At 36.7% G+C, this 8,262-nt stretch overlaps 1 pseudogene; it reads right to left on the bottom strand.

Moving 5' to 3' along the window:
- Positions 1 to 1,284: 1,284 nt before the first annotated feature.
- LOC137235209 (serine protease HTRA2, mitochondrial-like) lies at positions 1,285 to 7,273 on the bottom strand (annotated as a pseudogene).
- Between the last annotated feature and the right edge of the window lie 989 nt (positions 7,274 to 8,262).

The raw sequence follows: 8,262 nt of genomic DNA, 5'->3' as shown, positions 1-8,262 counted from the left end.
CTAAACAGTTGATCAACTGTTATGTTTTTTGAATGCTAATTTATATCACTCACTGAATGAAGTGTTCTACCCCACAAAAAATATGGTCACAAAACTTACCCACGCCCATGCAAATGTGACTATGAATATTACCTACGACTGTAAAATGACGTGGAATGACGAGAGCATTTTTGCAGGGTAATGAGTGATACCTCATTCCACGTCATTTGACTAGTCATTTTACGGTCATAGGTTATATTCATAGTCACATTTGCATGGGCGTGGATAAGTTTTGTGACCAAATTTTTTGTAGTGTAGTGTGTATTTTAAATGCTTACAAATATTACCTTCATAACAAGCAATAGTATAACTATCAGTAGTTGTAGCATCTTGAGCACGAGCAACAAAAAAATCACCACTCATAAAAGAAACATCTGTAATTGAAATTTCTTTCATATAATTTTTAATATTTTATACGAAAATATATCTAACCTTCAAAACAAGCGACAACAGTACCTTCACCAAGAACAGGGGCAAGAGCAGTTGGAGCACTAGCAACAACAAGTTCAAAATTATTTTCTTCATATTCCCTGACGCATCGGGACACGAAGTTGATATTTATGCCCAGAGGGCGGAGGGTTTTTAAAATATCATCTTCATCCATATAGCACTTATGTAATGTTATAACGGCAATACGGTCCTCATATTCTGACCACTGCAAAGTATTCCCTGAAACAAATATACAATTTGTATTCCACTACTAAATCATCATATTAATAGAAATGTAATACTAATTACCTGATTTGCTCATTTTAAAATAAAGTTTAATCAATTTATAAAGGATTTACTAAAAAACACTTTAATATTTTCACACAATGAAAGCTCCGTTAGTTTAAAGCGCCAAACGATATCAACTATTAAATTGTATAACGGACGTTGCCAAGGAGAGATCTTCACAATTAAGTAACGAGTAAACAGAATACTTATTCCGGACTTGCATAGAACGCTTTGTAGCGTTGCTTCGCTTTAACGGTTTGGCAGCGCCATAAGAAATTAGTTAGTGAGTGAATAAGCTAATAAGTAAACATTAGATATCTCCATTATACCATCAATAACTGTTTCACAACTAATATTTCCAAGTAATATTTAAAATTATTTAAAATATTTAAGAAAATTTTCATGATGTAGTTTTCCATAATATGTCAGGGGTGGGTGTTCCCCGCGTTGGGCTGACAGGACGTTTTCTTCCCCGCAAAAAGCTGATGGACCGCTCGTATGTGTGCCCACACAGTACAAACCTTTTATTCAAAAAATTAATTTCACATAGTAAATGGGTATAGCAAAACGAATACCAGCAGTCACTTTCCTTGTAACACCAATCGCTTCACCATCTAAATGAACGAGTGGGCCTCCAGAGCTAGCCAAATGTGATGGCAGCATCGGGGTGGATATAACGTATATCTCGATTTTTTTCAAACCCAATTCGGGGGAAACATGCTGTGTTGAACTGACTACATCAGCCGGGACTGTAATATTTAAAGCCAATGAGCTGCCTAACGCCACAACCCAGTAACTTGTACGTAAAGTTGCACTATTTCCAAGGGTCATAATTGGCAAATCTTGACATTGTATACGTACCGTAGCTAAATCAGATGTTTGATCTACATATATCTTCCACTTCACCTGGAAAAGTACGCCCATCATGAAACGCACTTGTACCATGTTGTGTGGTTTGGAATAACTACGTGTGCATTTTTTTTATATTAGACCATCGGAATCGATAATACATCCAGATCCATTCGAGGCAGTGACTGGTCTCCCAGTGTAGTAATCAAGTGGTTGCATATCTTTTATTTCGGTATACCCTACCGATGGTGTATAGGCGTGTACTACGTCGGCAAGAAAATTGAATTGCTTTCGGTGGTGGCAATGTTAAGGCGGATACATTTGGGATGCTTATATTTCTATGTTGTAAATTAGGAAAGCGGAGGCACAAGTGATAGCCGCAACTGGTAAAATACTAGCGGGCCAACGTGTGTTCGGTTGGCTACGAGCACCGTTGTCGTTATTTGACCATTTTTATCGTGATGGTTTCGTTTATTTTGCTTGAAATTATTCAAAGCCATCACGTAAAAATTTATTGTTTTTTTTCGTTTGTTTTGATCTGTGTTTGCTTTCATGGTGAGCTGTCACAAATGTCGAAACTCGAGTGACATCAAAACGAACAGATCTCAACGAAAGGTAGAGCTTTTGGTAGAAGGTTGCCGTATGCCAATTCGTATATCGTAAGGCTGGGATTACAGCAACAATAAATATGCTAGGTCATAATCCACAGGCGATTAGCGGATACAGTGTAATAACGATTAACGTTATACGAATAGGAAGAGATAAAAGGGCTGAACATAGGGGCAGAGATATTAGTATCAAAGTGATTGTCACCGCATAAGACCGCGCTAAAGTGGTGGAAAGTTTATTTTAATTGTGTAGTCTGTGACGTGAGTTTTAAATTTTTTTTTGGCACACAGTTGTGACTAAAATTATAAAAAAATAAATAATAAAAAGTGTTAGCCTGTATAGCCTGCAATAAAAAGGTGGTGATACCGTCGAAGCAGAGGTTTGTTGAAGGAAGGTGAGCAAGGATTTTTCTAGGCGATAGTTACGTGCGAATGTATGTACATATATACGTATATAGGACTATCGGCGGTAAATTTATTGATAATGTTATCCGAGCTTTGGGAATAATTCAAAATTTGAAAAAGTTAAAATTTTAATATTCGCGTTTTGGAAAAAAAGAATTTTGTTTATATTTTTGATCAGACTGCAATCTAATTGGTAATATTGAGTTTCCTTTTTAAATCATGGTGTTTGACGATATAACCTTTAGTAAATAAAAGTGATTTTTTCGAGTTAAATATAAAATATATGTAATATATGTACATGTGGGCGCACGTATGCACATATCTGTCTGTAGGAATGAAATAAATTAGTACGAAAGCGCAATTATAATATTTTGTGTCGTAGGGAGTACAAATACGTGAGATTCTGACCTACATACGAGTAAATGGAAGTGGCTGATCTTTGATTTCTATATATTGATAGCTACGGCGAAGTGTAAGACCGAAAATCGCATATTTTTTTTTGTTAATAGATTCTGATAAGCACAAAAAAAAAAATCGTTATAGTGTGTCCCGGGTCTTTTCAGCGCGGGAGGCATAGATGGCACAACTCGCCGTAAGTCTTAATTTCTTAGCTATTGTCGTTTACATATATGTACAGATAACCGTATACCGATGCGTTAATTTTAAAAGGCGTTAAAAAGCATATTTCCAGCATTTTTATATATATATATTCACACGAAATACGGAAATTTGATTTTTAATACATATAAAGTCGCCCAGTTACCAGGAAAAAACCCGTTGTGAACACCGTTATTTTTTTGAACATATGCCTTTTTGCGACGTAGCCTGAACACCGCTACCAAACAGACATAGATTTGGTTTTATCCGACGCCCTCAGGACTTATACCCAAGGATTACAACTTTAATTAACTTTTTTTGTAGTGAGGTTTAATTTGTTTCTTTAAGCCGTTATTTTGTTGGTGTAAATGTTTTTTTTGTGAGATTAACATATGCGCACACGCGAACCATCCTTTAAGTGCATATAATCCAAGTTTAAACATTTAAAGTTTTTTTTTGATAGCGAGTAAAATAATTTTATTTTAGAGCACCCTATTGTACTCCATAGAGGAGAAGCAAAAGCTTCTGACAAAGCTTTATATTTATAGCGCCCAGGTCGTGGGACATATTAAATTTATATTTTCATAACTTGTTGCGTGTGAGCATGATGATAATGCAGTCACAGTAGATTGGTTCAATTTTAATTTATTTTTTTGTTTGATTGCGTATGACTGATTTTTTTTGGTATATGGAATTTCATGTCAGGTCAAATTTGTATACATGTTTTGATTCTTGTTTGTGGCTTCTGTACAAAGCGAGTTTGCCCAAAGCAATTATTTGAATGTTCGCATATATTTTATGAGATACATATATATATAAATACTTAGATACATACATACACACATTGGTAGGGTTATAACCGCCTTATAGAGCTCTAGTAGGTAGGATCCCCTAACCGTATTGAGATTTTTTTTAATGCATTATTGGTTTATACATATAGGCTTGGCGGCAGGGCGGTTTGTCTAATTCCGTTAATATATAAAATCATTCATATGTAAAAGACGTTAGTGTGTAAGATGTTTTATGGTATTAATTTTTATTATTTGAATATATTTTGATATTATTAGTTCCGACATGATGAGATAAATACCTTTTTTTGGGCGGGGTGTGAGGATGGCAGGATGAAGAGGTAAGTGGAGGTGGGTGGAGCATGGCACTAGGGTGACCGCAGAGTAGGTTGCGTGATGCGAGCGGCCCAAGGCAGGGCGGGCTTCTTAGGGTTTGAAGGTGTGTGGGTAAAAACGAACGAAGAGGAGATATGAGTACGTGTCCGTCCGGCTCTTTGGGATAGGGTTAAGAACCACTACCCATTGTTACACTGAGCTAGTCAAGGGTGCCCCAAAGAGCCAAAAGTAGGTGTACGTGACAAATATTCTTACCTTCAGGTCTGGCAGCCCCTTAACACATAAACGAACAGTCTACTCGTTCTAAATACACTCGCTCTGCCATATTATTTCGGTTGCAGATGACAATTCGATTACAAAATAAACAAAGAACTCGTCGACGCTGGTGTATTTGTTCAGTTTTAAGTTTCGTTAATTATTAAATTAAAACGCGTTGTGGCTTAGTTGTTAACATCGGCAGTGGCTATAATAACTCAGTTTAATGATATGAACTTATTCCAAGTGCGGTATTCTAAAGAAATCGGTCGAAACGCAATAAGTTTGTTCGGTGAAATTTGCATATTTAAACGCTTATATTTCATAAACTAAGAATTTCCTAGAGTTGCGGATGATAATTTTGTGATTTTTAGGACCCCCTCTACCCTTACAAATCAACAAAAGTTTGACAATCGTGGCACCTTATATAAAATCCAACCCAAAAATACTATGGATCCCACCCCCGGTTTCGGAGGTACCCACGGGTCTTTTTTCGTTAATATCTTTTGAACGTGTCAATATTTTTATTTTCCGCCTTCGGATTATTAATACTGATGTCAAGACGCGTCGTTTGACACCTCTCTCGATATTTTTGGTAGCGTATTATCAGTCGACCCCTCAACTAGACTATTACCCGATTTTCAAACTTTTGTTGATTTGTAGGGGTAGAGGGGGTCCTAAAAATCACAAAATTATCATCCGCAACTCTAGGAAACTCTTAGTTTATGAAATATAAGCTTTTTAATTTCCAAATTTAGTAAAATTTCAACTTAAGTCCTGCACTTAAAATTCGGGTCGCACATGTCGATAGCAATATCAAAAGGCGCGTATTTGCGTCAAGATTCAGAATCCGAAAGCAGAAACTACATTTTTTATCTCGTTTAAAAGTTATTCGTGGAAAACCCGTCGGTACTATTGTCGCTTTTTTCGTTGTTGCAATTAAACAAACGAAAACAAATGAAGGTGGTGAATAGTGTTGCCAGCTCCGAAACAATATCTTTTTATCTTGGTAGAACTTTATAAGGTGGTGGCACGTCGACATAAATGCAAACAAACATACACTATCAATGTATTTTGTTTTTGTAAAACACTTTTAATAATTTGTAGTCTAATATTATTTGGGGTGCTGCGCAGAAGAGTGTAGTATGCAGTAGGACATCACCGTGGCGGTAGCCACGGTTATACCACACACCCGGACTTGGCATGGCGTAGCCCAGGGATATTTTTTATAAGCGCGGCCGAAGGCCGCCTATGCAGAAAGGTGTTCTATTATCTATTTTTTTTTTTGACGAATGTATGTATTCTGCACTTGTTCCAAATAAATACATTAATGTCAAATAGTCCTTTGTGGTATATTTTATTAAACCCTCGTGGATGAATTCAATAATTTTAGTTATTGCTTTATTGGGAGAAATATAAATTGCTACAATTACAATTGTACTCTCACAAGCACATATTTCTCCTACCTTAGAAATCTGAACGGACATTGATTCCAATTGTTTTGCGTTGAGTGTTGTTTGTGGAGTAACAATACTACCCCGGTGATGTGTGTTATGGTAGATTGCAACCCCACCAGCTCTTATATATGGTATTTTAAATTGGATTACTTTATCGAAATTGGGAATGTCTAAAAACGTATCATTATCAATCCACGTCTCGGAAAGAATTAGAAAATCCGACGATGATGCTATTCTGTCTAGTTAGATATCTTGTAAATGGGCGCGTAAGCTTTGGCAATTAAAAATGAATAATGACAATCCATTTCTCGCATTTATAAAATCATATAATACATTTTCAATTGTTTTAAGTCGATTCAAGTTAAACCTTTCAAATTCGGCTCGCAACTCAATTGTGGATACTGTTGGTCTCCGGCCGTGATAAAATGTTCTATAATTTTTTTTTTGAGACAAGATGAAGCCCTTGGATCGATGTTACTCGTGATAATGCGACGTATAGTAGCTGTTGAGCATGTGATTTGTCATACTGGTAGACGATCTCACCAAATGTACCGCCTTGTGACTTATGAATCGTTATCTCACACGCAGAGACTAGAGGAAAATGGTTTCGCTTCACAAGAACTATTTTGATGCGTGTTAATGGTATAGAGGAAGTTCTTCGGTCTATTGGCACTGCCAGTTGTGAAATATTGTACTTATGTATTAACGCCGCTGCTTTTCTTCTGATTTTTTCACCAGTTTTAGCAGAATCAGCGAAATGCAACCATAAACGACCAAACTCCCCATTGTCATTATATTCTATAAAAATTAAGTTTCCGGTAGCGCCATTAGCTAACCCATCTGACACATCCATATTAGTTGTTAGGATGTATGGTTTATTGATAACCAACGTAATTTCATAAGGCAAACCTCCTGTATCGATAACGGACATTTTGTGTAATTTTTGCCTCACAAAAGTTGGCTGTTCAACACCTTGGCAACCAATGTATACATCTGTTGCTTCGGAAATGACTTTTTCGATTGCAGTGTTTAAAATTTTATTATTGTAATTAGCAACTGAATGATTATCGAAGAACAATCGTATACCATTTGGGCAAATTGTGTCAGCCTCCTCTTTGGAGTAAAATCGTGACTCCATTAATTCCAACTCTTCCTCGTGTAACAGCTGGCCATCACCAATTTTTACTAATATTGTTGAAAAAGTTCGATTGCTCTGTCGCATCACTTCATTTAGTTCAAAAAATTTTAGCCCCCGCCATAGTGTTGGACCTGCTAGTTGGTTCTTGATTTGCTTATAAATGTTGAAGCAAATAATGTAAATCTAAGTTAAATTACCCTGTATATAAAATTAGCAAGTAGACGACACTGAAATGTGTATATGTATGTACATCATACTTTTCGGCCCATGCCGTTACACTTTGTTTTTTTCTTCATACAATATAATTTTGCAAATCAGCTATGCAGCGTGCTGTTAATAATTCTTTTAGTATTTTTTCTTTTGCTAAGTCAGCTAAATAAAAGTAAGACTAAGTAAGAAATAAACAGCCACAGCCAAGTTTGTTACGGTCTGCTGTTATGGTCTACGGTTACGGTCCACTTGGGAGCGTGTTCGCGCGAACACACCTAGTGACTGGTGATGGGGCGAGAGTTGCGATACAAAAGTATCGAAAAAGAAGAAAGGAAAGACTGGCGATCACTAGCGAAAAATGTCATTAGTTTCCGGCCGCAAGTAAAACGAAGACGTGGAAAAATTTAGAAAAAAAGCAGCAAAAACGATAGCCACGTTTTTCCGGCCGGGAAAAAAGCAAGAGTTTTGCCCAGTTAATCGGAAAAATTTTATAAAACAAAAATGTTTATTGTAAAATTATTCATTTAAGGCCGTTATACAAACGAGAAGATTTGTGATTTGCTTCAGCCTAATTTTTGGCGGCCCTGCGATTATACAAAAGGATCGTGTAACATCTATTGGCACAACATCTACAGCAAAGGCGTCAAGCACCGATACTGCTTCAGTAACTTTATGGCTCACATCAACTGCGCATCCCCAACTATACTCAACTAATCGCAAAACATCCTCGCCGGCTGTGCACGTATTCACGTAAATGCCCAGAAACTAGGAAGAGTCGATAGTGCAAAGTCCATTCCGACAAACCTCTTTTCTACTCGTCTATTTTGGGTGGTAATAAACATTACAACGGTTGTGTTGTGTTG

This window comes from Eurosta solidaginis, chromosome X, assembly GCF_040869045.1.
Source record: "Eurosta solidaginis isolate ZX-2024a chromosome X, ASM4086904v1, whole genome shotgun sequence".
Classification (NCBI taxonomy): domain Eukaryota; kingdom Metazoa; phylum Arthropoda; class Insecta; order Diptera; family Tephritidae; genus Eurosta; species Eurosta solidaginis.
This window is presented reverse-complemented; position numbering and strand designations above follow the sequence as displayed.